Genomic DNA, 27,275 nt, shown 5'->3' with positions numbered 1-27,275 from the left:
CCCATTTATAAGTGAGAACATGCAATATTTGCTTTTCTGTTTCTGCATTAGTTTGCTTAGGATAATGACTTCCAGCTGCGTCCATGCAGCTACAAAGGACATAATTTTGTTCTTAAAATTATAATTTAAAACATTTTCAAAAGAAATAATCCAAGATGTTTTCTTGCTTAGTGAAAACTGCTCAGGTATGCATCTGGAATATTTATTCACTGTAAGGCTTCCTGAAAATTTCTACTGGATATAATCATGTACTATTAATATGGTTTGGATGTCCCCTCCAAATCTCATGTGGAGATGTAATCCTCCTTTGTGGGTGGAGAGGGAGCCTGGTGGGAGGTGTTTGGGTCTTCAGAGTGCATCCCTTGTGCCTTGGTTGTTTAAAAGTCTCATGAGATCTGGTTGTTTAAAAGTCTGTGGTATCTCTCTCCACTGCCTTGCTCCTGCTTTTGCCATGTGAACTGCCTGCTCCCACTTTCCCTTCCACCATGAGTGAAAACTTCCTGAGGCTTCCCCAGAAGCAGATGCTGGCACCGTCTTAGGAAGGGTGCAGCCTGCAGAACCATCAGCCATTAAGCGTTTTTTCTTATCCAGTCTCAGGCATTTCTTTATAACAATGCAGAGCAGCCTAATACAACTATTAATCCATATTCATATCTAAACCAACAGCAATACTTTGCTGATAGCAAATGGGTATTTAGGCTAACACTTCCAAAAGAAAAAAAAAAACTTACGTTTTCCTCAAGGCCAATTTGGAATAAGAGAGGCTTTGTTATCCTGCATCATATATCATGTTTTCAGATATGAGATTTCGCTTTTGAAATTTCATCTTAAAAGAAAATTCTCTGCTTTTCAAAAATAAATGTATTTTCTTTGGAGAAATAATCTCCACTCAAAATGTAATCTTTAAAAAAAATGCTTTTGAATCACACTCATGCATCCCCTGTTCACTTTTTGTTTTGTCTCACTGCATATTTGAAAGCTGCTAAACAGATCTTACTCAAATTTTCCAAAACATTTCTTTATTGGAAAAAGACTAGGAATCAGAAATGTAAAATTATGAACCCAAGAATGCTCTTCCAAACTTTAAGAATTTGATGAATCTAGATATTTAAAATAAAACTCTTTCTCTTGTATGTACTTAATATTTCCATTCTAATTACTTGGCATTTCACGTAGATGCACATATAGTCAAATTTTTATAATCATAATCTACTTGGATTTTACATCCAATCTTGGCAACTATGGTCTGGGATGAAGCCAACTCTGTTCCTAACAGAGCGATTAGCCATTCCTCCATTACGTATTACATTTAGAGTATGCGGATATGTTAATGTCTGCAGAACGTTTTAAGATATGCAGAGTAAAAGATCTTTATTAATTCCAGATTTGTGACCAAAGATGAGGATCTTTTAAATGGAAATGGTGAATGGGAGGCCAAGGAAGTAGAAGTAGAAGAGGCATTTTAACAAAGGAGGGATGAGGAAGGTTATGAGAAGTAGAAATATAAAGATGAAGATATAAAAAGAGATCTGCATCTAACATAATCCCAGAAATAACATTCCAGGAGTTCTAGCAATAACTGATAATGTTTTAACATTCATATTCTCATCAATCATAAGTGTGCTTGGAAGTCATGGGAGACACTAATAATATAGTACTTATGATGGGCTTAGGTTATGTAACATTCTCTTGGAATTTCAAAGGGTGAGAATAGCTTTCATGAAGTGAGAGTGAGGCATGTATGCTTGTCTTCAGATCATCACAACTGAGAATAATAATTATTTTAATAAAAGGGCTTAATTAGAAAGGAGCCATTTGAGAGGCATTAAGTCACTTTGATTAATATAATTACCTTTCTCATGGAATTAATCAAAGTTTAACTTTAACATATAATCCCAGATCGCTTGCTAGAATTTTATCTGTCTGAAAACCAAGTTTTGGAACTCACTTTCCCTATAGTTTCATTATCCTGGTGTTCCCAAACTTAGCTAATCATCTGGAACAACTGTGGAGCTTTGACCACTACCCCAGACCACTAACTCAGAATCCCTCAGATAAAGACTGGGGATTTAGCTTGCTTGATTAACCCTCTAGATTAGAAGTCTTCAACTTTTTTGGCACCAGGGACCTGTTTCATGGAAGGCAATTTTTCCAGGATGGGGCAGGGGAAGGGGGATGGTTTCGAGATGAAACTTCTACCTCATATTATCAGGCATGAGTTAGATTCTCATAAGGAGCATGCAACCTTGATCCCTTGCATGTGCAGTTCACAATAGGGTTAGTGGTCTTGTGGGAATCTAATGCCACTGCTGATCTGACCAGAGGTGGAGCTCAGGCGGTAATGATCACTCACCTGCCACTCACCTTCTCCTGTACCGCCCAGTTCCTAATAGGCCATGGACTGGTACAGGTCCACAGCCCTGGGGTTAGGGAGCTCTGCTGTAGGTGTTTGGGCCCTTGCATAATGGGGAGAGGTTCAAATATCAAAAATTTCAGCACTTTGAGTAATTCGTTAATCTTTGGTATATAACATAACAATAAAACCTATCATTTATTGTTGTATACTATGTGCCAGAGGATAACATGCATTTTCTCTATCCACACATTAATGCTTCCAGGCATCATTATTCCCATTTTACAGATCAGAAGTTAAACAGCAGAGCAAGTCTCTGGTTTGCCTAAGGTTTTACAGTTAGTGAAAGGCAGAGCTGGGATTCCAGCACAATTCAGCCTAACTCTGGAGCTTGTGAGCCTCTCAGAGTGGCACTGATAGGATGTTATTATCCTTCATACAATGGTCTGCCCGTGTATATGATGTTTGGTGTTGGCATGTTTAATAAGAAGAGTTTTATATTTATTTCTGGAAAGTCCCAATAATTTGCAGCTGGTGGGAATTCTGAGTTGTGAGATGGTAACAGGATTTTAAGCCTGGTTGTCTCATAATCCTTTAGCTGATAAATGCTTTGAGATTTGCATTTTGATAATGACAAGGACAAAAATATGGAAAATACAAAATATATATTTTCTCTTCATATGGGAGAAGAAATATCTATTTTTATGAACTTAGTAGTAAACGAAATGTCCCAATCTTAAGCTTTTCTCCCCTTGCCTTCTTCCCACTCCTCTTCCCATGCTAGGTTTCACTTCATTCCCAGTGGTGCAGGTGGCTGTAGGAGGTCCACCTTGGCTGAGGAGGAGAAAGCCCATTGGTAATGTTCTGCTGTTCTTCTGTAGCTAGCGATCTCAGCCTTTTTCACATCTAGGTAGGTCTTTGAAATTGGCAGGAGGACTGGAACCTTCCTCTTTCCTGAGTAATACTTTTAGGTTTCCAGCAGCTCATTCCATTTTTGGTTTCTGTGATCCATTCTTGTATAAGGCTATCTGCAAATTTGATGTAATCCACATTGTACTTCAACAAACCACAAGTCAAGGATTTCCTACTGTGAGCTTCCTATAGAAAGACAGTGCTGTGAATAAAAATACTACAAGAAATAAATAATCATGACAGGCTCCACAGAAGCAATAGAATATATCCATCTTTTAAATATAAACATCTTAAAATGTTAAAGAAGAAAGAGCAATAGAAAATACATGAACATTGAAATGAATGAATTACACTTGGTAATAAAGATAGTCTTGCCAGTTTGCATCAAGCTTTTGGTTCTCAGGACCAGCCTGCACATGCGTTAAGAGTTGCTTTGTTTATATTTTTTCTCTCTCTGCTGCATGCTATGCATCAAGTAAACATGGACAATTCCTTGAATTAGTTAGAGGAATGAACATGTTTTTCAGGCAACCTGGCAACTGTGCTAAGGGAGTGTATTTCACATTCAGTTCCTCCACTCTCCTCAAGTTGTCAGGCTAATTACCTATAAGCTGGGTATTTACACTTTGGGGCTATGGAGGGGAAAATTTTTTGGCTTACAAACACTGACACTAGTGGCTTAAATCCCAGTCATTTGAGGGACCCCTGTTGCTCTACAAATCCCTGCCCACTTTAAAAATGCTGACAGTTGTCTTGTATGTTGTATCAGAAAGAAGCACTCTGTCATTGAAGCAAAAAATCATTCTGAGCACAAGCAGAGTGTGTGTGGTTAACTCACGTCTTTCATACAAATATGTATGTATAATTATGTTTAAATATTTATGGAATAATGATCACATTTCTATGTGAGGGAGGAACAAAAATAGCAATTAGATTGCAGCTTGTCTGTGGGGCATGTGTAATGAAGCTTACCCTACCCTTCACCCCTGCCTCCAGGCTATCAGTGCAAACACTTTTTGTTCAAACTTTTGTATCATATAAAATTTTAATAATATTTTGAAAGAACAAAGGGCTGTCCCTTCTCTGGCCTTATTCCACATCCTGACCTCGTCTTTGGTAGTATTTCTTCTTTAGAGATATGTACTCTGGCATCATTTGAATTACAGAGCAGAGCAGTTCTACTAAAATGCCCAAGAATAGAATAATAAAATGTAGAGATTTTTACTTCTTAGAGACATATATAAACACTCACTTCTCCATGCCCACAGTTGAAATTATTAAATAAATGAAGAGCATTGATTTTTATTTTGTTCCTTTTAAAGGAAGTTAACAACTGCACAGAAATGTAAAGATGTATGGAGATGTAATCATAGCACAAGCCAGAATATAATGAATACTACAACAATGGTACCAGAACAGTCATAGGAGATTACAGATTAGGGGGCCTCTATTTCTAACAACAGGATAGATGAGATCATTTAAAAATTTTCCACACAATACATTGGAAAATCTGGATAAAATTATAACAAACATCTTTTTGAATGCACAGTTAATGATTCAAGAAAGTAATGTAAATTTCTAAATAGAGCAAATAAGAGAGGGATCTTGAAACCAAAAAGATGATCTCACACTACACATAAAAGTGTCCTAGGAAAATAAGTCACTCTCAGCAACCTAGAGTCTTGGATTTGAAATGGGTGCCCACGTGACAAGAGCCAAAGCCTTTGGCATGTGCAAAGTGAAAAAGTATATCCTTGTATAAAGCTAGAATTCTTCAAAAGATACACATTAGGCTGGTGCAAAAGTAATGGTGAAAACCACTATTGCTTTGTACCAATCTAATATTTAGTCAGTGAAATGTTGAATTACCAAAACAAACCCCCAAATAAAAAATAAGGATTAGGAACACAGAAGACAAGAAAATGTTTCTTCACAGGGGGTCTGGAGTTATCAATCTCCTTCAAAATTGATAACTGCAGGCTTGTTCTTGTATAGCAATTTGGGAACCTGAAGTAGAGAAATAGGTTTGCTAAGACCTTGCAGGATTTAGAGATAAAGTCCAGAAAAACATGGAGTTAGCAATAAAAAAGCAAGTTGACACGGAGGAATAAGCAACCTTGAGCTAGTTTGCTCAAGCACAGTTCGACTACAAAGAGTTCAGATATTGGACTTACTATATCTAAAACATAAATATATTTTAAATATTTAAATATATGATGCAGAGATTTTAATAACATTAGCAAGGAAAAGAGTACTATAGGTTGAGTATCCCTTATTTAAAATGCTTAAAACCAGAGTGTTTCGGATTTTGGATTTTTTTGGATAGTGAATATTTGCATGTACTTAATGAGATATCTTGGGGATGGGAGCCAAGTTTAAATACAAAATTTATTTTAAACAATTGTTTTATTTTTATTGATTTTTTTTTTTTTTTTTAGAGACAGAGTCTCACTCTGTCACCCAGGCTGGAGTACCATGTGGCATGACTATAGCTCACTGCAGCCTCAAATTCCTGGACTCAAACAATCCTCCTGCTTTGGCCTCTTGAGTATCTGAGACTACAGGCATGCACAGCCATGCCTAGATAATTTTAATTTTTTTTTTTTTTTTTTTTTTTTTTTTTAGTAAAAACAGGATCTTGCTATGTTGCCCAAGCTGGTCTCCAACTCCTGGGCTCAAGCAAAACTCCCACCTGAGCCTCCCAAAGAGCTGGGATTATAGGCATCAGCCACTGTGCCCTGCCCATTTGTGGTTTATATACACCTTATACACGTAGTCTGAAGAGAGTTTTATGTAACGTTTTTAATGATTTTGTGCCTGAAACAAAATTTAAATAGGAGTGGAATTTTCTGCTTGTGGCATTATGCTGGCACTCAAAAAGTTTTAGATTTTGAAACATTTTGAATTTTATATTTTTAGATTAGGAATGCTCAAACAGAATAAAAAAGACTGATATGTACATGCGTAAGAATCAAATTGATCTAGAAATTTTAAAAAATGTTAAAATGAATTTGCCGTTGGGTGGGATAAACAAATAAGATATAGCTAAAGAGAGAATTAATGAAGTACAATGTAAATTTAAATATATTTCCCAATATACGTCAGAGGGAGACACTAAAACACAAAAACCAAAAAAAAAAAAAAGGATTGAATGACATAAATAATAAAAGATATGGTGCAATAAATGTCTCAGTAGTTAAAAAAATAGACATTTAGAAAAGGCAATGAAAGATTTAGATTTTCAGTTTGGGAAGCAGAACAAATCCAAATAGGACAAACTAAAAGAAATGCACACAAGACATATCATATTGAAATATTATGGTAATATATGCAGACTATCAGAGACATGAGTCAAATTGCAAACAGTGAGAAAGATTATCTACAAAAGAATGGCAATTAGGCCAAGAGCTGACTAACAATAATGGAAGCCAAAAGTGGTGCAATAATAGCTTCCCAATTTACAGAATAAAATTGTCAAACTAGATTTTTATACCTAGAAAACCAAATTTCAAGAATGAAAGGGAAATTAAGACATTTTCAAGTAAATCCAAACAGAAAGTGTATCACTAATGACACTTTATAATAGATATTTCTTTGGAAGAGGAAAAATAATTCCAGAGGAAAAGTCTGAGATGCAAAAATAAGGAACAAAGAAATCTGTAAGTTTGTAGGCTTAGCTAAACAAACATAATATGCAGAATCTCAGAAGGTTAAAAAATATAAGATACCATGATAGGCAGAATAATGGACCCCCAAGGATGTCCATGTCCTAATCCTCAGAATCTGTGAATACAGTATTGTTATATGACAAATGGAAATTTATTTACTTATTTTTCTCTAAGTAGTCCCTCTTTTTTTATTTGTTTAATTAATTTTTTTAATGTTAATAGCTTTAGGGGTACAAGTGGTTTTTGGTTACATGGATGAAGTGTATAATGGTGAAGTTGGGCTTTTAGTGAACCCATCACCCAAGTAGTACACATTGTAGCCAATGGGTTATTTTTCATCCCTTAGCCCATTCCCACCCTCCCTTCTTCTGATTCTCCACTATGCATTATACTGCTCTGTATGTCTTTGCATACTCATAGCTTGGCTCCCACTTATATAAGTGAGAACATGCAGTATTTGGTTTTGTATTTCTTAGTTACTTTATTTTTATGGCTGAGTAGTATTTCATGGCACATATGCTGTATTTTTTTATCCACTATTAATGGGCGCTTAGGTTGATTTTCTCTTTGCAATTATGAATTGTGCTGCAATAAACATGTGCACTCAGGTATCTTTTTTATATAGTGACTACTTTTCCTTTTAGGTTGATACCCAGTGGTGAATTTGCTGGATCAAACAGATCTACTTTTAGTTATTGATTTTCATGGAAGTTGACCTAATTGAAATTCCCACCAGGAATGTACAAGCATTCCCTAACAAAGGGGAATTTATATTGCAGATGGAATTAAGGTTGTTGATCAGCTGGCTTTAAAATAAGGAGATTATTGTAGATTATCTCCTGGGTCCAGTATGATCCAAAAGGTTCTAAGAAGTGGAACAGAGAGACATAAAAGAGAGTCAGTTAGAGGGAGATGTGACTACAGGTGAAGTTAAAGTAAATGCAATGTGAGAAGTACTTGACCAGCAAGATGAAATAGAAATGATAAAATAAGATGGTAGAAATCATTCCAAAAAAATCAGAAATGATGATAAAATATAAATATATTTAATTCACTAGTTAAAAACTATAGATTGTCAAATTGAGTAAGAAAATCAAAATCTAGCTATTGCTTTTTTTAAGTGACATACCTAAAGTGTAAAAACATAGAAAGACTGATGGCAAAATTATAGAAAAATTATACTTAGAAAATACTTATATAGCATGTTGCTGGTATAGCTAGATTAAAAGCAGATCAAACATTTGAAAGTAAAAATAGTAGTAGTATCAAAGAGGATTACTATATGATGATAGAAAAGTACAATCTAAAGAAATATACAATCATTTCAAACTTTTACATGTCTATAACATACAGTACTTTGAAAATCCCCAAAGCAAATCTTGACAAGTTTCAAAGAGCAATTCACAAGTTAACTGTTGCACTTGAAAATTTTAATACTACTTAATGACTGGCAATTCAAGCAGGAAAATTAATAAGTAACTTGAACAACATTGTTAACAAGCTTGATATGTTAGACATACAGAAAAGCTAAACTCAAAATGAGGAAATACATATTATTCAAAAAAGTAAAAAAAAAAAAAAAAAAAAGAAGTAAAAAATAGAAATAAAAAATAAAATAAAATAAAAAAGAAAATACATATTATTCTCAATTACACATTAAACACTTATAAATTGTTACTATTTACATGCATAAATAGATTGCAATAGACATAAAAATTATATAGACTTGATTACCTTATCAACCCAAATTAGTAATCATTAACAAGAAGGTAACATAAATAAATCTATTTATTCAGAAATTAAAGTTAAATATTTATAATTTATGAGTTAAAAAGGAAATCATAATGGAACTTAGGAAAGAGATTCGTATGCTTTTTTAAACACGATATTGAAATTTGTGAGGCAGAGCTAGAGTATTAAATACTTGCATTAGGAAAGAAGAAAACTGTAATACTAATGAGATAAACATACAAATTAATTTTTTTTTTAAAATAACAGAAAAAAGCTCAGGGTATGTTGAAAGAATTAATAAACATAATAAAAGAAACTTATTTAGTATGTAACAAAAGAGAGAAACACAAACTCAAAGCTGTTTTATGGAGAAAGCTGATAAAATAGATAAAGCTTTAGTAAATATGAGGAAAAGAAATAAAGGAAAGAAAAGGCACAAATAAACTATTAAGAATAAAATATGCAACATAACTACAGAAACAGAACAAATTTACTCTTACATAATTAATACTGAAAACAACTTTGTGGCAATACATTAAAAAAAAAATTTTTTTTAATCCTAGAAAATTATAGCTTACAGAATTGATTCAAGAAGAAATAGAAGACCTAAATTAGATAATAAATCTCTAATAAATTAGATATTTATAAATTAGATAATAAATATCTAAAAAAATAGAAGAACTATAATTAATATGGCAACTGACAGTAGTTATATGGCAGAGATTATTGGATGCTTACCAATGCTATATCCTCTTCCTGGAAATACATCTGCCTTGCCATTAGATTGAAGCTACAAGTTTGGTACTGACTAGTCGGTGGAATGAGGGCAAAAAAGCTCATTATAAAGCTACCTTCCAAAATCTTTCTTAAAATCTCTGGCTTGCTTTTATTTGCAGCTGAAGGTAAAGAAATTTCATGTGGTAGATTCCTACAAAAGAAAAAGCTGAAAAGGAGCCAACCAGAAAAGGTGCTAGACAAACATTGAGTGGCTCCTGAGTGATGAATAAGAAAGAAACCTTCTGTTTGGTAAGCCATTGAAATTTGAGGAGAATTTGTAAAAGCTGTTGCTGTAAACCTCCCCACTGCAAAACACACTTCTACCAGATGTTGAAGGGCATGTCATTCCAATCTTATGTAAATTATTCCAGAGAATGGACAAAGAAGAACTATTCCTCCAACTGATTTTAGGAAGCCAAAATTACCTTAATACAAACACTAGCTGAGAACAGAATAAAAAGGTACAATACGGTTTACAAAACTGATGAAGAAATCCTAAACAAAGTATTAACAAATTGAATCCAATGAAAAAATATACTTGAATTATGTGCACACATATGAAATCATTCATCATTTAACAAATATTTTAAGCACCTGACATATGCCAAGCAGCAACATAACAACTTGAGGCATCAGAGAGCTCTGCCCTTGTAAACCTACATTCCAGCAGAAGAAAATAGGGAATCTATAAATAAGAGAGAATTCCTAGTATCAGCCTTGACCGAGGCAATCTTTTCCTTGGTGCTGCCCCCAAGTGCCTTCATTTTTAAAAAAAAAATTCTATTGTTGATGACTCATACTAAGTTTATAGTTAAAAGGAATTCCCCAACCTTTAAAAAATTATATAAACCATTATGAGGTCCAATTTACTTATTGTGATGCGTATTGAGTGTTCAAAACAGCAAAAAAGAGTAAAATAATAAATACCACATCCACCCATAGCTTATAAAATGAAACTCTGCCCATTCAGTTGGTTCTTCTGTACATTTCTCTGTGCTGTTTCTTTCTCACCACATAGGGTTACCACTAAACTACGCTGTTTTTCCATTTTTATTGCATGTTTATATGTATTTTTAAGCAATAGACGGTATTGTTTACAGGTTTTAGAACCTTATTAAATATGTTTGTGGGCAGTAACTAATTCCATTTGTTTAAAGGGTTTGGCATGAAATAGTAAATAACTCATAGCTAGTAAAACAAAAAAAATGAAGAGATAACAACTATTTACTGCTTACAAGGAACAAACAAAACAAAAAACTTTAAATGTTTAATTGAAATCACAACCATCCTTATATAATAAACATACAAGCTATGAGACTTACCAGACTGCTAAGTATTGTTGTATTGGACCGAGCATAGAAAGTTAGCACCAAGACAAAAGTATGCCAGATTGCAGGGTCATTTATTATGCTGGCGACCACAGAGGACTCACGTCTCTCCAACCTGTGGCGTCAAAAGGAGGGTGCCGAGACTTTTTATACCCGAAAAACCACTTTGGGAGTGGGAGTGAGGAGCGGGGATGGGGATGAAAAGGTTTCAGACATTCCAAAGGCTAGGGGATTCTGTGATTCACTTCCTGGGCGGAGACGAGGGCGGGGGTCTCCGGACATTCCAAGGGCCAGGGGACTTTTGTCATTCTGTTTGTTACTTCAGTGGTTTACAGAAGTCAAGATAAGCATTTGTTTACACACAGATCTTAGTTATCCTGGGCTGCTTATTTTAGTTATTACTAAATAACTAAAGCAAAGGCTAGCAATTCTGGCACAATATCACAGTATCATATAATTCATTAGGGCAAATTATATTGTTTACAACATTTCATTTTGTTGTTGTTGCTGGTGATTTCTATTGACGTATATACTTCTATACAATTTATATCCAACTATCTTCCTGTATTAATTCTATATATTGTATTATATCTGTATTATATCCAGCGATCTCTCTGTATTCTAATAATTATTTCGTAGATTATCTTGGGTTTTTCTAAGCATATAATTACATTTTCTGCAAAAACTAATAGTAATGTTTCTTTATAATTTTTATACATTTTACTTCCTGTTCTTTTATTTGAAATGGATTCTCTCTCTGTTGCTCAGGCTGGAGTGCAGTGGCATGATCTTGGCTCACTGCAACCTCCACCTCCTGGGTTCAAGCAATTCTCCTGCCTCAGCCTACCGAGTAGCTGGGACTACAGGCACCCATCACCACACCCAGCTAATTTTTTGTATTTTCAGTAGAGACAGGGTTTCACTGTGTTAGCCAGGATGGTCTCAATCTCCTGACCTCTTGATCCACCCACCTCGGCCTCCCAGAGTGCTGGGATTACAGGCGTGAGCCATCTTATTATATTCTTATTGAGTGACCATTACTTCTATTTAAATGTTTAGCAGAAGCAGTGAAAGAAGACATTCTTATTTCAGATTTTAAAAAGAACACTGCTATAATAGTTCAGTTTAAGTACTTTTGTTAGAAATTTTATCAGGTTAAGAAATGCCCTTTATTATGTTACCAAGAATTGTTCTCATACAAATTCTTTTTATTTCCACTGACTTTACAGATTTGGAAAGTGAGGCATACACAGGCTAAATAACTTGCTCAAGGTTACACCAAGCACAGAGCCAGAATGTGAAAAACTGGCCGTAGGACTGAAAACCTCTGGCTAGGACCGTGGTTATAAACTTGCTCTCCACTTTGAGCCCCTACGTGGTTAAAAACAAAGACTCAATATATGTTTACTTGGCAAATATCAGTAGGAAGTAGTTATAGCAATATAAATTTCAGACAAAGAAAAATGAAAACCAAGCATTAAAATGAGGCAGAGGGTCATTTTATGTTATCAAAAGTTATGGCTCAAAATGGTATAAATTACGAATTGTAGCATAGCATCAAACTATTAGAGAAATAAATGGAAATTAAGAGAAACAAAACTCTCTAAGAGATTTTAACACATCAACCTCAGCCTTCAACAGAATTAAAAGAATGAAGAATAAATAATGACACAAATTATTTGAACAACATAATTAATATGTTTATGTTATATATCCTTCTCTTGGACTACTAGAGTATTAACACCATTAACACCACAAATAAAATCTCAATAAATTCCCCAAATCAAAAATGATACATATATTTCTTTCCATAAAGCAATGTCTAGAAGTTAATAAATTTTTAAACAAAATCATTTGTCTAATATATTTAAAAATCGCTTTTCTAAAGAACTAATGTAGCCAGGTGTGGTGGCTCAGGCCTGTAATCCCAGCACTTTGGAAGGCTGAGGTGGGTAGAACACTTGAGCCCAGGAGTTCGAGGCCAGCCTGGCCAACATAGTGAAACTACGTCTCTACTAAAAATACAAAAATTAGCTGGGCATAGTGGTGGATGCCTGTATTCCAGCTACATGGAAGGCTGAGGCAGGAGAATCTCTTGAACCCAAGAGGCGGAGGTTGCAGTGAGCTGAGATCTCACCATCGCACTCCAGCCCGAGCAACAAGAGTGAAACTCCATCTCAAAAAAAAAAAAAAAAAAAAAAAAAAAGAACTATTGTTTCAAAAATGAAATAAAAACTATAGTTGGTCTTTCAGAAAACAATGTTTGAGAACACTAAAATGTATACACTACAGCAACATTGTAATTTGAAAATTTACAAGCATTAGTGATTTTGTTATTAAGCAATAAAGAATTAATATTTTATGAACTGAACTTTTTATTCAAAAAGTTTGAAGAATCAGCAAAGCTTAAGAGATAAGAAAAATAAATGCAAAGAAGAACAATAAATTATGGAGAAAAGCAATAGAATGTCTAGTGTTAAAAACTGGTTGTTTGACTCTCAATAAACTGGATATTGATGGAATGTATCTCAAAATAATAACTATTTATGACAAACCCACAACCAACATCATACTGAATCAGCAGAAGCTGGAAGCATTCTCTCTGAAGACTTTCAAAAGACAAGGATGCCCTCTCACCACTCCTATTCAACATAATATTGGAAGTTTTGGCCTGGCGAATCAGGCAATAGAAAGAAATAAAGTGTATTTAAATAGGAAGAGAGGAAGTCAAGTTGTCTCTGTTTGCAGATGACATGATTGTATGTTTAGAAAACCCCATCATCGCAGCCCAAAATCTCCTTACTGATAAGCAACTTCTTCAAGGTTTCAGGATACAAAATCAATGTGCAAAAATCACAAGCATTTCTATACGTCAACAATAGACAGAGAGCCAAATCATGAGTGAACTCCCATTCACAATTGCTACAAAGAAAATTAAATACCTAGGAATATAACTTATAAGGGATGTGAAGGACCTCTTCAAGGAGAACTACAAACCACTGCTTAAAGAAATAAGAGAGGACACAAACGAATGGGAAAACATTTCATGCTCAAGGATGGAAAGAATCAATATCATGAAAATGGCCATACTGCCCCAAAAATTTATAGATTCAATGCTGTCCCCATTAAGCTACCATTGACTTTCCTCACAGAATTAGAAAAAACTACTTTAAATTTAATATGGAACCAAAAAAGAGCTCATATAGCCAAGACAATCCTAAGCAAGAAGAACAGAGGTGGAGGCATCACGCTACCTGACTTCAAACTATACTACAAGTCTCCAGTAACCAAAACAGCATAGTACTGGAACCAAAACAGACATATAAACCAATGGAACAGAACGGAGGCCTCAGAAATAACATCATGCATCTACAACCATCTGATCTTTGACAAACCTGAAAAAAATAAGCATTGGGAAAAGGACTGCCTATTTAATAAATGGTGTTGGGAAAACTGGCTAGCCATGTGCAGAAAACTGAAACTGGATCCCTTCTTTATACCTTATGCAAAAATTAACTCAAAATGGATTAGAGACTTAAACATAAGACCTAAAACCGTAAAAACCCTGGAAGAGAACCTAGGCAATACCACTCAGGGCGTAGGCATGGGCAAAGACTTCCTGACTAAAACACCAAAAGCAGTGGCAACAAAAGCCAAAATTGACAAATGGGATGTAATTAAACTAAAGAGCTTCTTCACAGCAAAAGAAACTATCATCAAACTGAATAGGCAACCTACAGAGTGGGAGAAAATTTTTGCTATATATCCATCTGACAAAGGGCTAATATACAGAATCTACAAGGAGCTTAAAAAAATGTACCAGAAAAAACAACCAACCTCATCAAAAAGTGGGTGAAGGATATAAGCAGATGCTTCTCAAAAGAAGACATTTATGCAGCCAACAAACATACGAAAAAAAGTTCATCATCACTGGTCATTAGAGAAATGCAAATCAAAACTACAGTGAAATACCATCTCATGGCAGTTAGAATGGTGATCATTAAAAAGTCAGGAAACAACAGATGCTATAGAGGATGTGGAGAAATCGGAATGCTTTTGCACTGTTGATGGGAGTGTAAATTAGTTCAAGCATTGTGGAAGACAGTGTGGCAATTCCTCAAGGATCTGGAACCAGAAATATCATTTGACCCAGTAATCACATTACTTGGTATATACCCAAAGGATTTCTACTATAAAGACACATGTACACGGATGTTTATTGCAGCACTATTCACCATAGCAAAGACTTGGAACCAACACAAACGTTCATCAATGATAGACAGGATAAAGAAAATGTGGTCCATATATACCGTGGAATACTATGCAGCCATCAAAAGGAAGAGTTCATATACTTTGTAGGAACATGGATGAAGCTGGAAATCATCATTATCAGCAAAGTAACACAGGAACAGAAACCAAACACCACATGTTTTCACTTGTAAGTGGGAGTTGAACAATGAGAACAGATGGACACAGGGAGGGGAATATCACACACGGGGGCCTTTTAGGGGTGGGTGGCTAGGAGAAGGATAGCATTAAGAGAAATACTTAATGTAGATGATGGATTGATGGATGCAGCCAACCACCATGGCACGTGTATACTTATGTAACAAACCTGCACGTTCTGCAAATGTATCCCAAAACTTAAGGTATAATAAAAAAATACTGGTTGTTTGAGAAAAACATGAAATAGACAAATATCTAGAAATTATACTAAAAGGAAATATAAATTGATGAAATGAGAATCGAAAAGGCAAAAAGAGATGCAAAGTAGAAATATAAAAGACCAATAAAAGTGGAAAATATGCTCACTAGTAGGCAAAATATGGACATTAAAGTACTGTTTTCCTCTATCAATATAAGAAATGCTTATAATAATACTGAATTCAAGATCATAGTAATGTGCCTACTTTTTTTTTACATGGCTGCTAGAAGTTAGCACATCATTTCCAAAAAGGTAGCTTTTAAAAAGTCACACATTTTGAGTCAGTATGAATCTAGCCTAACTAAAAAATTCAAGTATACCAAGACTTTTTGCACAAGATCCCATTTTAATTTTTTATTTATAAAAGAAAATTAAGAATAAATCATTATGTACAATAATAGAATAATTGAAAATTAAAGGAAATAAAACCACATGATAGAATTTTTAGAACATGGGTGATGCAGGAAAATGCTTACAAAATAGTATTTAGTGAAGGAAAAAATAGGACACACCTGCTTTTTACAGTATGTACTATAGACTCGTGACATTTAACATTATAACCTCTGATTATTTAACATCGGATTATTTGTGATGGACCTCTGTGGTCCATGGTGTATAATATGTTTTCATTTGGGAAGAAGGCATATAAAAGATTACAGATTCTTTCCTAGTCAATGTTTATATGTACGTCTCACATATAACAACTCATTTGTTTTATAAGGCTTTATAAAGACAATGCTAAATTCTTTGATATGAGAATACTCAACAGATATGAGTATGACATATTTTTTTTTCTCCAGAACATCATCATTCAAATCCCCTTCTCCCCTCCCTGACTGCAGATGTTTATTAGAACCTGCAGCATAGGAGTGGGTGATCTGGGCTGGATAAACAAAGCATTATGCTGACAGATTTTGACTGTCAGTCAATGTAGGATATCTCTGATCTGATCGCACAATGCCCCAGCACCAAGGCAGGGAGTATATGGCTGCTTGGAGCATGGGCAAGTGAATATCCTTGTAGAGCATACTGTTTTAAAGCCCAGGAACTGTAGAATGAAAGAATGCTCCGAAGCTAAGACCTCTTGACTCATTATGACTAATACATCTCAGAGCTGCATTGTAAGGCAAATCAGTTCTTTATAAATAATTAACTTGAGTCAACATGAGGTCAGAGATAATTTAAATGCTACATGAGTTAATGTTCCCTACCAGCTAGCTAGTCTTGCTAACTCCTTGCCAAAGGCTGTGGGAGACCTCTTCTTGCATCAGCGTGACCCAGATGTGAGACATGGAGCTAAAGGAGATCATTTTGGAACTTTAAGGTTTAATGACTGCTCTGTTGGATTCCAGACTTGCCTGGGGCCTGTTGCCCCTTTGTTTTAGCCAGTTTCTCCTATTTGGAAAGGGTGTATTTACATAATGCTTGTACCTCCATTGTATCTAGGAAGTAACTAACTTGCTTTTGATATAGGTTCATAGGCAGAAGGGACTTGCCTTGTCTCAGTTGAGAGTTTGGACTTGGACTTTTGGGTTAATGCTGGAATGAGTTAAGATTTTGGGGGACTGTGGAAGGGCCTGATGTGAGGACATGAGATTTGGGAGGGTCCAAGAGAGGAATGACATGATTTGGCTCTGTGTCCCCACACAAATCTTACCTTGAATTGTAATAATCCCATGTGTCAAGGGCGGGACCAGGTGGAGGTAATTGAATTATGGAGGTGGTTTCCACCATGCTGATCTCATGATAATGAGTGAGTGTTATGAGATCTGATGGTTTCATAAAGGGCAGTTTGCCTGCACAAGCTCTCTTGCCTGCAGTCATGTATGACATGCCTTACTCCTCCTTTGCCTTCTGCCATAATCGTGAGGCTTCTCTAGCCATGTGGAACTGTGAGTCTATTAAACCCTCTTTTCTTTATAAATTACCCAGTCTCAGGTATTTATTCATAACAGTATGAAAATGGACTAATACACTTCTCTTTCCACTTCAGGCCTCACTTGAATGCCATTTCTTCCAAAGAGCCTCCTTTGAACCCCAAGAGAAATTGTATTCCCTTCTTATTCTCTCTAGGAGCACCCACTCCCTTTCTGTCACAGAATTGGTTTGGAAGTCAAACAATCTGCCTTCAAAGCCTGTCTCTCTGTGTGACTTTGGGCAAATAACTTAGCTTTCTAAGCCTCACATTTTTCTTCTATAATACCTAACTCCAGGGAAGTTGGGAAGAATGCATGAGATTATTTACTTAAAGTGCTTAGCATAGTGCACAGTACCTGGTAAGTGTTTAGGCAATGCAAGCCATTACTTTAATAAGAATTTATAAATTCATGTTTATATACACATTTGTTTATTTACTATTTTATTTCCATGAAGGTAGGGGGGTCCGTGTCAGCATTGTTTTCTACTTTGTGTCCTGAATATGTGTAGCACACCACCTGGCATCTAGAAGACAAAATAAATATTTGGTAAATGAAAGAATGAATGAATTAAAACTGGAATGAGCCTGCTTTAAGCCCAAGTGTCAGTCATTTGTGCAAGATGACATCTTTCCTTTTCTTGTCATGAGTTTTCAGTTTCATTAATTGCATCTCTTATACATCTTCATTCAGACTTAATATGCTCATAGAGTGAAGAAAGGATGGACATATTGTGGTTACTTAAATAGTTGGTTCCATCTTATTTAGACAGACCTGTTCTGGGAATTTGAAGCTGGGAGTAGATATTTGATCTCTTGATTCTGCTCATATGTAAGAGTCTATAGTGTTTAGTTTTCTGGAAGGCTACCCTATTGTTTGGAATAACAAACCACTAGGAGACATTAAGGCTGAAAGACCAGGTAAACCTGAGATTAGTATTGCTGAGTAGGATCATAGGGTGCACTGATGTATTTTGCTTGTGTTTTTCTTTTTATCAACTTAATACAAGTTCATTTAGAGAATGTAGAAAGAATATACAATGTAAACAGGATGAAAATATCTCACATACCTCCTATCCAGAAGCAACCAGTTCATCTCTTGGTATTTTCATTTCCTTTCTGTCTGGAATAAAAGATTTTTAGCATGAGAGAGCCCTTAGAATTCCTCTCAGGCTCACTCTAAATCAGGACTCTCATCCTTTTATCTGTCATCCCTTCAATTACTTCATACTACCTTATTTTAAAAATTAAGGAAATTACAGTTTGGAAAAGATAAACCAGGCTGGATATATGGAAAGTATGAAAAGTAGTGAAGAAAAAACAAACGTTTCAACATCTATTTTCTCAGCATCACAGGGAGTCGAATTTGTATAGAGTTTGAAATCCCCTCAATTAGAACCTACTGGTAAATAATTATAGAATTCAAAATCCAAACATATCACAGCAAATCAAACCAAACTAAATCACTCTAACAGGCTTCTCTCCCACCCACCAAAGTCACCTATAAGAACTACCTGCCAAATTTATACTATATCATTATTATTATGTCCTTCAGTAAAAATTCCTGCAGACAAATTAGTTACTTTACTTTCCTACATTTACACAGTATTTCTTGAGCTTTTAATGAATACTTTGATTAAAATTTAATGTTCAATATGTTAGCCATTTTGGACAAGGTGATTTTAAAAGATGTAAGATAATTTAAAGTGATTATGGTAAATAAACATGGATTATACAAAAATTTATTTCCATAGCAGTAGTCATTGTAGAATAAAAAATTAGAAATAGCAAAAATATTTCCCAAAAATGCTTCATTAATTCCTACATTTCAATAAAACATCATGATGTCATTGACTGTTGGATAGTGATATGGTTTGGCTGTGTCCCCACCCAAATCTCATCTTGAGTTCCTACATGTTATAGGAGGTACTTGGTGGGAGGTAATTGAATCATGGGGGCAAGTTTTTCCTGTGCTGTTCTTGTAATAGTGAATAAGTCTCACAAGATCTGATGGTTTTAAATAGGGCAGTTTCCCTGCACAAGCTCTCTATTTTTTGCCTGCTACCATCCATATGAGGTGTGACTTGCTTCTCCTTGCCTTCCACCATGATCATGAGGCCTACCCAGCCATGTGGAACTATAAGTTCATTAAACCTCTTTCTTTTATGCATTGCCCAATCTCTGGTACGTCTTTTTCAGCAGCGTGAAAACAGACTAATACAGTACATTGGTACCAGTAGATGGCGCACTGCTGAAAAAATACCCAAAAATGTGGAAGTGACTTTAAAACTGGGCAACAGGGAGAAGTTGGAACAGTTTGGGGGGGCTCAGAAGACCGAAAAGTGTGGGAAAGTTTGGAACTCCCTAGAGACTTCTTGAATGGTGTTGACAAAAATGCTGATAATGATATGGACAATAAAATCCAAGCTGAGGTGGTAGTGGTCTCAGATGGAGATAAGGAACTTGTTGGGAACTGGAGAAAAGGTGACTCTTGTTGTGTTTTAGCAAAGAGACTGGCAGTATTTTGCCCCTGCCCTAGAGATTTGTGAAACTTTGAACTTGGAAGAGATGATTTAGGGTATCTGGCAGAAGAAATTTCTAAGAAGCAAAGCATTCAAGAGATGTCTTGTGTGCTTTTAAAGGCATTTAGTTTCATAAGGGAAGCAGAGTGTCAAAATTTGGAAAATTTGCAACCTGACAATGTAATAGAAAAGAAAATCCCATTTTTTGAGGAAAAATTCAAGCTGGCTGCAGAAATGTGCATAACTAACGAGGGCCTGAATGTAAATCCCAAAGATGATGAGGAAAATGTCTCCAGGGCATGTCAGAGGTCTTCACAGCAACCTCTCCTATTACAGGCCTGCAGGTCTAGGAAGGATAAATGGTTTTGTGGGCTGGGCCTAGGGTCCCTGTGCTATGTGCAGCCTAGGAACTTGGTGCCCTGCATCCTAGCTGCTCCATCTGTGGCTGAAAGGGGCCAATGTAGAGCTCAGGCCATGGCTTCAGAGGGTGCAAGCCCCAAGCCTTGGCAGCTTCCATGTGATATTGAGTCTGTGTGTGCACAGAAGACAAGAATTGAGGTTGGGGAACCTCCACCTAGATTTCAGAGATGTATGGAAATGCCTGGATGTCCAAGCAGAAGCTTGCTGCAGGGGCAGGACCCTTATTGAGAACCTCTGTTAGGGCAGTGTGGAAGGGAAATGTTTGGTAGGAGCCCCCACACAGAATCCCTGCTGGGGTACTGCTTAGTGGAGCTGTGACACCAGGGCCTCCATCCTCCAGACCCCAATATGGTAGATTCACTGACAACTTGTACTGTGCACCTGAAAAAGCTGCAGATATTCAACCCCATCCAGGGAAAGCAGCCAGAAGGGAGGCTGTACCATGCAAAGCCACAGGGGCAGAGCTGTCCAAGGCCATCAGAACCCACCTCTTGCATCAGCATGACCTGGATGTGAGACATGGAGTCAAAGGAGATGATTCTGGAACTTAAGATTTGACTGCCCTGCTAGATTTCAGGTTTTCATGGGCCTGTAATCCCTTGGTTTGGGCAAATTTATCCCATTTGAAATGGCTTTATTTGCCCAATGCCTGTACCCCTATTGTATCTAGAAAGTAACTAACTTGCTTTTGATTTTACAGGCACAGGCTCATGGGCAGAAGGGACTTGCCTTGTCTCAGATGAGACTTTGGACTGTGGACTTTTGAGTTAATACTGAAATGAGTTAAGGCTTTGGGGGACTGTTAGGAAGGCATCATTGGTTTTTGAAATGTGAGGACATGAGATTTAGGAGGGGTCAGGGATGGAATGATATCGTTTGGCTGCTTCCCCACCCAAATTTCTTCTTGAGTTCCCATATGTTTTGGGAGGGACCAGGTGGTAGGTAATTGAATCATGGGGGCAGGTCTTTCCTGTGCTATTCTCATGATAGTAAATATGTCTCGCAAAATCTGATGGTTTTAAAAAGGGAAGTTTCCCTGAACAAGCTTTTTTTGCCTGCTGCCATCCATGTAAGATGTGATTTGCTTCTCTTTGTCTTCTGCCATGATTGTGAGGCTTCTAAAGCCACATGAAACTGTAAGTCTGTTAAACCTCTGTTGTAACATTCTCAGTCTCAGATATATCTTTATCAACAGGATAAAAAACAGACTAATACAGATAGCATGAGAATATAATCACAGTATTTGAATTAAAAAGATATTATCAAATACTATATGCAATATTATTCTATTTGTGGAAAAATATATGAACACTTGGAAAAGAGACTGAAAGAATATTGATCCAAATGTAAAGCAGGTTTATCTGTAGGTGATGAGATCTGGTGAACTTATATTTTTATTTGTGCTTTTTAATATTTCCCAAATTTTCTACAATGAATATAGATAGTTCAGTAGATTGTTCTAAAGATAAATAAGGCAGATTATCTGTGTTAAAAATATCAGAGTATTTATGTAGAACAATCTACATAAATAAATTGTAGATTATAGAATTATTAACCTGGAGTATTTGGGCTCCTAGAGTGCCCATAATTGGGTGTCAAAGAGTCTGTGAACCCTGTGGAGCAATTTGTATTTATTGTTGTTGATGGAAGGGAATCCATATATTTCATAAAATTCTCTAAGTGGTCTGCAACCCTCAAGACCAAAGGAAAAGTACTTTACAGCAACGTGTTCTAAATCCTGTTTAAAACAATTTAAAGTAGGTGTCTCTAGGCTCCTCATTTTAAAGATTGTGTATATATAAACTGGTTTGGCACATGGGCCATTCATACTGAAACCATTTGGAATAAAGCCAGAATATTTATGGAAATAAATAAGATTAGCACCCATTTGAAATGACAACAGAAAAGGCAAGTTATCTTTTGTTTGATAAGAACTGTATCTTACTACCAAAACATCCTGAATTATTCAAAATTAAGACCCAAATTTTCACGTTAAAGTTGAATAGCATAATGACTCATTTCTGTTAAAAATCCTCATTATGAAGTACATTTTGAAACATTACCTACTGAATTAACATTCAACTTTGCTTTCTTTTGATCCTTACTTAAATAAACATGTAATATTGACTTCTTACTTTGTAAGCCTTCACATGGTCTTTGATCAGAAGCGATAGAACCTGAAAATGACCTTTATAAATGGACTTATATTTTACTCTTGTGAATGGAGGTAGAGAGGGGCTAAAAGACGCTCTGTACTTCTTTGCTTACCAAGCGTAAAAATCTTATGGAGACAATGTCAACACCACCCACATATTTGAAACCCTGAAGGATATTGGTTTGTTATTTATTCAAAAGTTAAGTTTTTTGAAACCTTCTTTCATTTGCCTTTACACTTTCATTTTGGTTAATTGTGCACATAAACTTACACACACTTCTTTCATTCATCAACTGAAGAATTGCACTCTGGCTACAAAGACCACATCATAAGTACTTACTAAGTTATAAGTTAAAAAGAAGTGGATTCATTTTTAATTTATTATTAAATAAAATTATTATTTCCCATTTGGGACAGATGCAGAATTTGTGGCTCCTTAAAATAGCAGCCTGCAGGCTTATTTCTGTCCAGAGAACAGTACAGTCCTTTTGAGTTTGACCCTATAAAATGTTTTGTTTATTTGCTTTTTAATTTCAGGGTTGATCTTGCAGTCATTACACACACTGGTTCATGGTGAACATTGGAAACTTGCCTCCATATTCTTTGGTGGAAGAAGGCATGTGATGGCCCTCCCTTTTAAAAAGTTATTTGCAATCCAGTACAGCCAGTTTTTGTTTTTGGATAATTTTATCTAGAACTGTGACATTTTGGGGAGTTTTATGCATTGGAATGTCCTGTTCACTAATCCATTGATAGGAGAGGGGTGCTGCAACTCACTCACTGCTTCTCATTTGGTTATTGACCAAGTTCTACCATATAGGCTACTGAAGTGTTCATTATGAACTGTCAAGTCTTAAGGACAAAGAGCATTGTTCCAAATGTCATATTTCTAAGGATAAGAAGAGTGGGAAGAATATTAACCTCCTCTAAGTTAATAATAAAGATTCTGATCAGAGGATTCTGATGAGGCCGTTTATATAGGAATAGAAAGGCAGGGCTGGGTGTGGCTCACGCCTATAATCCCAGCACTTTGGGAGGCTGAGGTGGGTGAATCACCTGACGTCAGGGGTTCTAGGCCAGCTGGGTCAACATGGTGAAACCCCGTCTCTACTAAAAATACAAAAATTAACTGGGCATGGTGGTGGACACCCGTAATCCCAGTTACTAGGGAGGCTGAGGCAGGAGAATTGCTTGAACCTAGGAGATGGAGGTTGCAGTGGGCTGAGATCATGCCAATGCACTCAAACCTGAGCAACAAGAACAAAACTTTATCAAAAAAAAAAAAAAAAGAGTAGAATAGAAAGACAAAAATCAAGAATCTATAACATATGGAAGAAGGAAGAGTTCCCTGAAGATACTTCTGGTAATTTCGTTATGTTTTGCAGGGTAAGACCTAACAGTGAAAATGGTTCAACTTTTCAACTTAAAAAAAAAAAAAGATTTTCTCCTAAACATGTAACTATTGAAAAATCTAAGATACAGGGAATCAGAAGCAATATATGAGAGAAGGCATATGTTTGGTTAATGTGTTTCAATGTATGTTAAATATATTTTCCCACTGCTGATGTTCAATAGGTACAAAATAGTATAATGTGTGAAATACAGTGCTTTATAGAATAGTGCAGAAACTTTCCAGTGGAAGCCTCTTGTCTCTTTTCTATAGACTTGTGATCTGTGGAGATGTGCTCTCATGCTCTTCATTAATACTTTGCTCCTCCCCATCATTAAACATTTCAGATTTTTCTAAGTGAATACCATCCAACAACAGAATACGCATCCTTCATTGTTACAGTCAGCTGATATCTAGGGAACACTCCACATTTCTCCATAACTTCAATACTGAAGCATGTGCCTATTTGTCATTCTTCTTGCCAACTCAGTGACTGCAACACTACTCTTGGTTTTCTTGGTTTTCCTTCTCTGGCTTACTCCTATGATCTTTACAAAAACCATGGTTTCCATCTCCATTCCAATTTAGCCACTATGTTTATAGCCATAATTTAAATCTAATCATCAGTCAAGATTACTTTATTGTTAACATCCTAAATTCTAACATTTCCTTTTTTTCTTCCTCAAAACTTTGCTTTACTGCTCCACTCATTTCCTTAGCTCCACTGCTCACTTATTTGTCCTTCTTTTCTACTTCAGGTCCTTATTGCTCCTCTGATTTTCCAGTCCAGTGGCACCCAAGCTTTGGCATACATTAGAATCACTTGTTGAAACACAAATGTAGATTGTACTCTAGAGTTTCTGATTCTACGGGTCTGAGATAGGGCTTAAGAAACTGCATTTTAACAAGTTCCAAGTGAGACTGATGCTGGTGGTATGAAAACCACCCTCTGAGAAAAATTGTCTTTATTCAATAAAACTCTTGTTCCATTAGAGAAACAAGTGATTGGGAACAGGAACTTACAAGGATAGTTCAATGTATGCAACTGAATCAATGGGATACATCACATCAACAGAATGAAAACAAAAACCATATGATCATTTCAATTGATCCTGCAAAAGCATTCTCTATCTCATCCGTTTTTTATATCAACTGCCTTTTAAATTTTGGGTAACTTATTGGGTTAAAAATAGTATCTCACTCTTTAAACTGGTATATCATTTTTTTCTATTATGACTCATGTGACTAAGCATGTTTTTCATATTTGTTGGTTGTTTGCCTTTCTTTTATGTGAACTGACTACTGAACTAAATTCTGTTTCTTTCTTTCTCAGTGAGTGATAGGAATTTTTATACATTCTGGTGCTAATCCTTCGTTTGTTACTATATAACAATTTTATTAGTCTTTCACTTGTGTTTCAACTATGAATATGTTTTTTTCATATATTTTAATTATTTTAATATAATCAAGGATACCTATTTTTCACACTACCATTTTTGTTTTTGTTTTTCCTAGTTAATAGGGCCTTCCTTATCCTGGGGTCATGAACTAGTACTATTAGATCTCTTTCCTTTTCTTTCTTTCCTTTTTTCCTTCTTCTTTTCTTTTCTTTCTTTCATTTCTTTCTTTCTCTCTCTCTCTCTCTCTCTCTTTCTTTTTTCTATTCTTCTTTTTTTTTGAGACAGAGTCTTGCTCTGTCACCCATGCTGGAGTGCAGTGGTGCAATCTTGGCTCACTGCAACCTCCACCTCCTTGGTTCAAGCTATTCTCGTGCCTCAGCCTTCTAAGTAGCTGGGATTACAGGCATGTGGGCATGTACACAGCCATGTCTGGCTAAACTACATTTTTTCTTGATGCTTTTAAAGGTTTAAAATGTTTTGCTCTACTTTTTAAACTTTCTGAAATTAATTTTTCTGTATACTATGATGTAAAACTCTAACTTTAATTTTATCCTTATTAATAGTCCATCTTTTATTTATTTCCAGTGCTACCCCTCTCATAGACCAATACCTGTTATATGTGAGTTTATATTCGATTTGATGGGCCAGTTTACCTAATATGGCACCAATGCTACACTATTACTATAGCTTTATTATATGTTTTCATATTTGGAAGAACAACTCCCATTTACTTATTTTTCACAAATTTCTTTTTTTTTTTTTTTAAGTGAAAGCAAGTTTATTAAGAAAGCAAAGGAACAAAAAGAATGCTACTCCACAGGCAGAGCAGCCACAAATTTCTTATATTCTCTTGCAACTTACTTATCTGTGTGACTTTTAGAATAGACTTGTAAAGTTCCATGAAAAACCTTGTGGGGAATTTTGTTTGATATCGTGTTGAATTCATGGATTAATTTAGAGGACACTCACATCTTTAAAAGTGTGGATTTTCTCACCTACACACACCTTAACCTCTCCGCTTATTCCGGTATCCGTTTATGCCCTCAGGAATACTGTATAATTGACTCCGCGAATATTTAACCCTCTTGTTGTTATTGTTAAATTTATTCCTAGATACTTTGGTTTAACTGAAAAAAAATTCCTTTAACATTCATCCTCTCTCTTGATCTAATCCTGACACTCTAATTTCTTAAACGGTCCATTTTTTGAATGACCAGTTTGGAGAGTCTATTTCCTCCTTCATACCACCTGTTTTACTCCCTTGCAATATGACTTCTTTTCCTGTCACTGTAGAAAAATTATTCTTTAAAATATTGCTGTTGATACCTTAATTGCCTAATCCCACAATGTTTTGTCAGTTTTAATCATTCTCAATTTCTCTGCATTACTTGATGTTATTGACCCCTGCACCTATGTCAATACTTCTCCATTGCTGTCCATGGCATTTCACTCTCTTATTTGTTTCTTTTCCTATTACACTCTCATTGCTTCTTAACTGGCTTTTTATTCTCCTACTCTGTGAACATAATGTTCTTGTGACCTTGTCTTTCTATATGCCTTGTTCCTATGCACTGGAGGATGACAGGGATTTCAATATGCTCCCAGCAATGATGTTCATACTTGGAAGATTCTGAGTGGTGAATAAAGGTTTCTTAAACAAGTGGATCAACCTAATCATAGCTTTCAAATGCGTATTAACATGAAAGTCAGGTGACTATTGATTATTGGGCAAATCTGAGCTCTGTTTACCATTTTGGGGGCTACATTATGGTCTCATTCTACTTTCAGTTGTATTTTTCTCCTCCATTGTAATCAGACTATTCACTGCTTCGTAATATTGCCTTTGTTCCTGAGGTTTTCTCTACCTGGGATTCCTTCCATTTTTATTTGTTGAAATCTTGTCCATTACTTAGGAACCATATCATCTCTCTCATTTTCTTGGAAGTCTTTTCTCATTCCTCCTGGTTTGATGTAATCTCTTCCACTTTTGAATTTGCAA

At 35.7% G+C, this 27,275-nt stretch overlaps 2 long non-coding RNA genes across 2 annotated transcripts in view; one reads left to right on the top strand and one right to left on the bottom strand.

The window, feature by feature from the left end:
• The window catches only part of LOC116549255, a 28,412-nt gene extending 17,768 nt beyond the window's left edge, over positions 1 to 10,644 (top strand). Inside the window, exon 2 of the long non-coding RNA XR_004267775.1 lies at positions 9,561 to 10,644. This is a non-coding gene — a long non-coding RNA (uncharacterized LOC116549255). The remainder of the gene's footprint in view (positions 1 to 9,560) is intronic.
• Positions 857 to 25,427, bottom strand: LOC116549254. The gene is made up of 3 exons (XR_004267774.1): positions 25,363 to 25,427; positions 8,660 to 8,667; positions 857 to 868 (listed from the first exon to the last, which is right to left on the bottom strand). It is a non-coding gene; the product is annotated as an uncharacterized LOC116549254 (long non-coding RNA).
• Between the last annotated feature and the right edge of the window lie 1,848 nt (positions 25,428 to 27,275).

The sequence above is a fragment of the Sapajus apella genome, unplaced genomic scaffold (assembly GCF_009761245.1).
Source record: "Sapajus apella isolate SASKATOON/1434 unplaced genomic scaffold, GSC_monkey_1.0 scaffold6, whole genome shotgun sequence".
Classification (NCBI taxonomy): Eukaryota; Metazoa; Chordata; class Mammalia; order Primates; family Cebidae; genus Sapajus; species Sapajus apella.
This window is presented reverse-complemented; position numbering and strand designations above follow the sequence as displayed.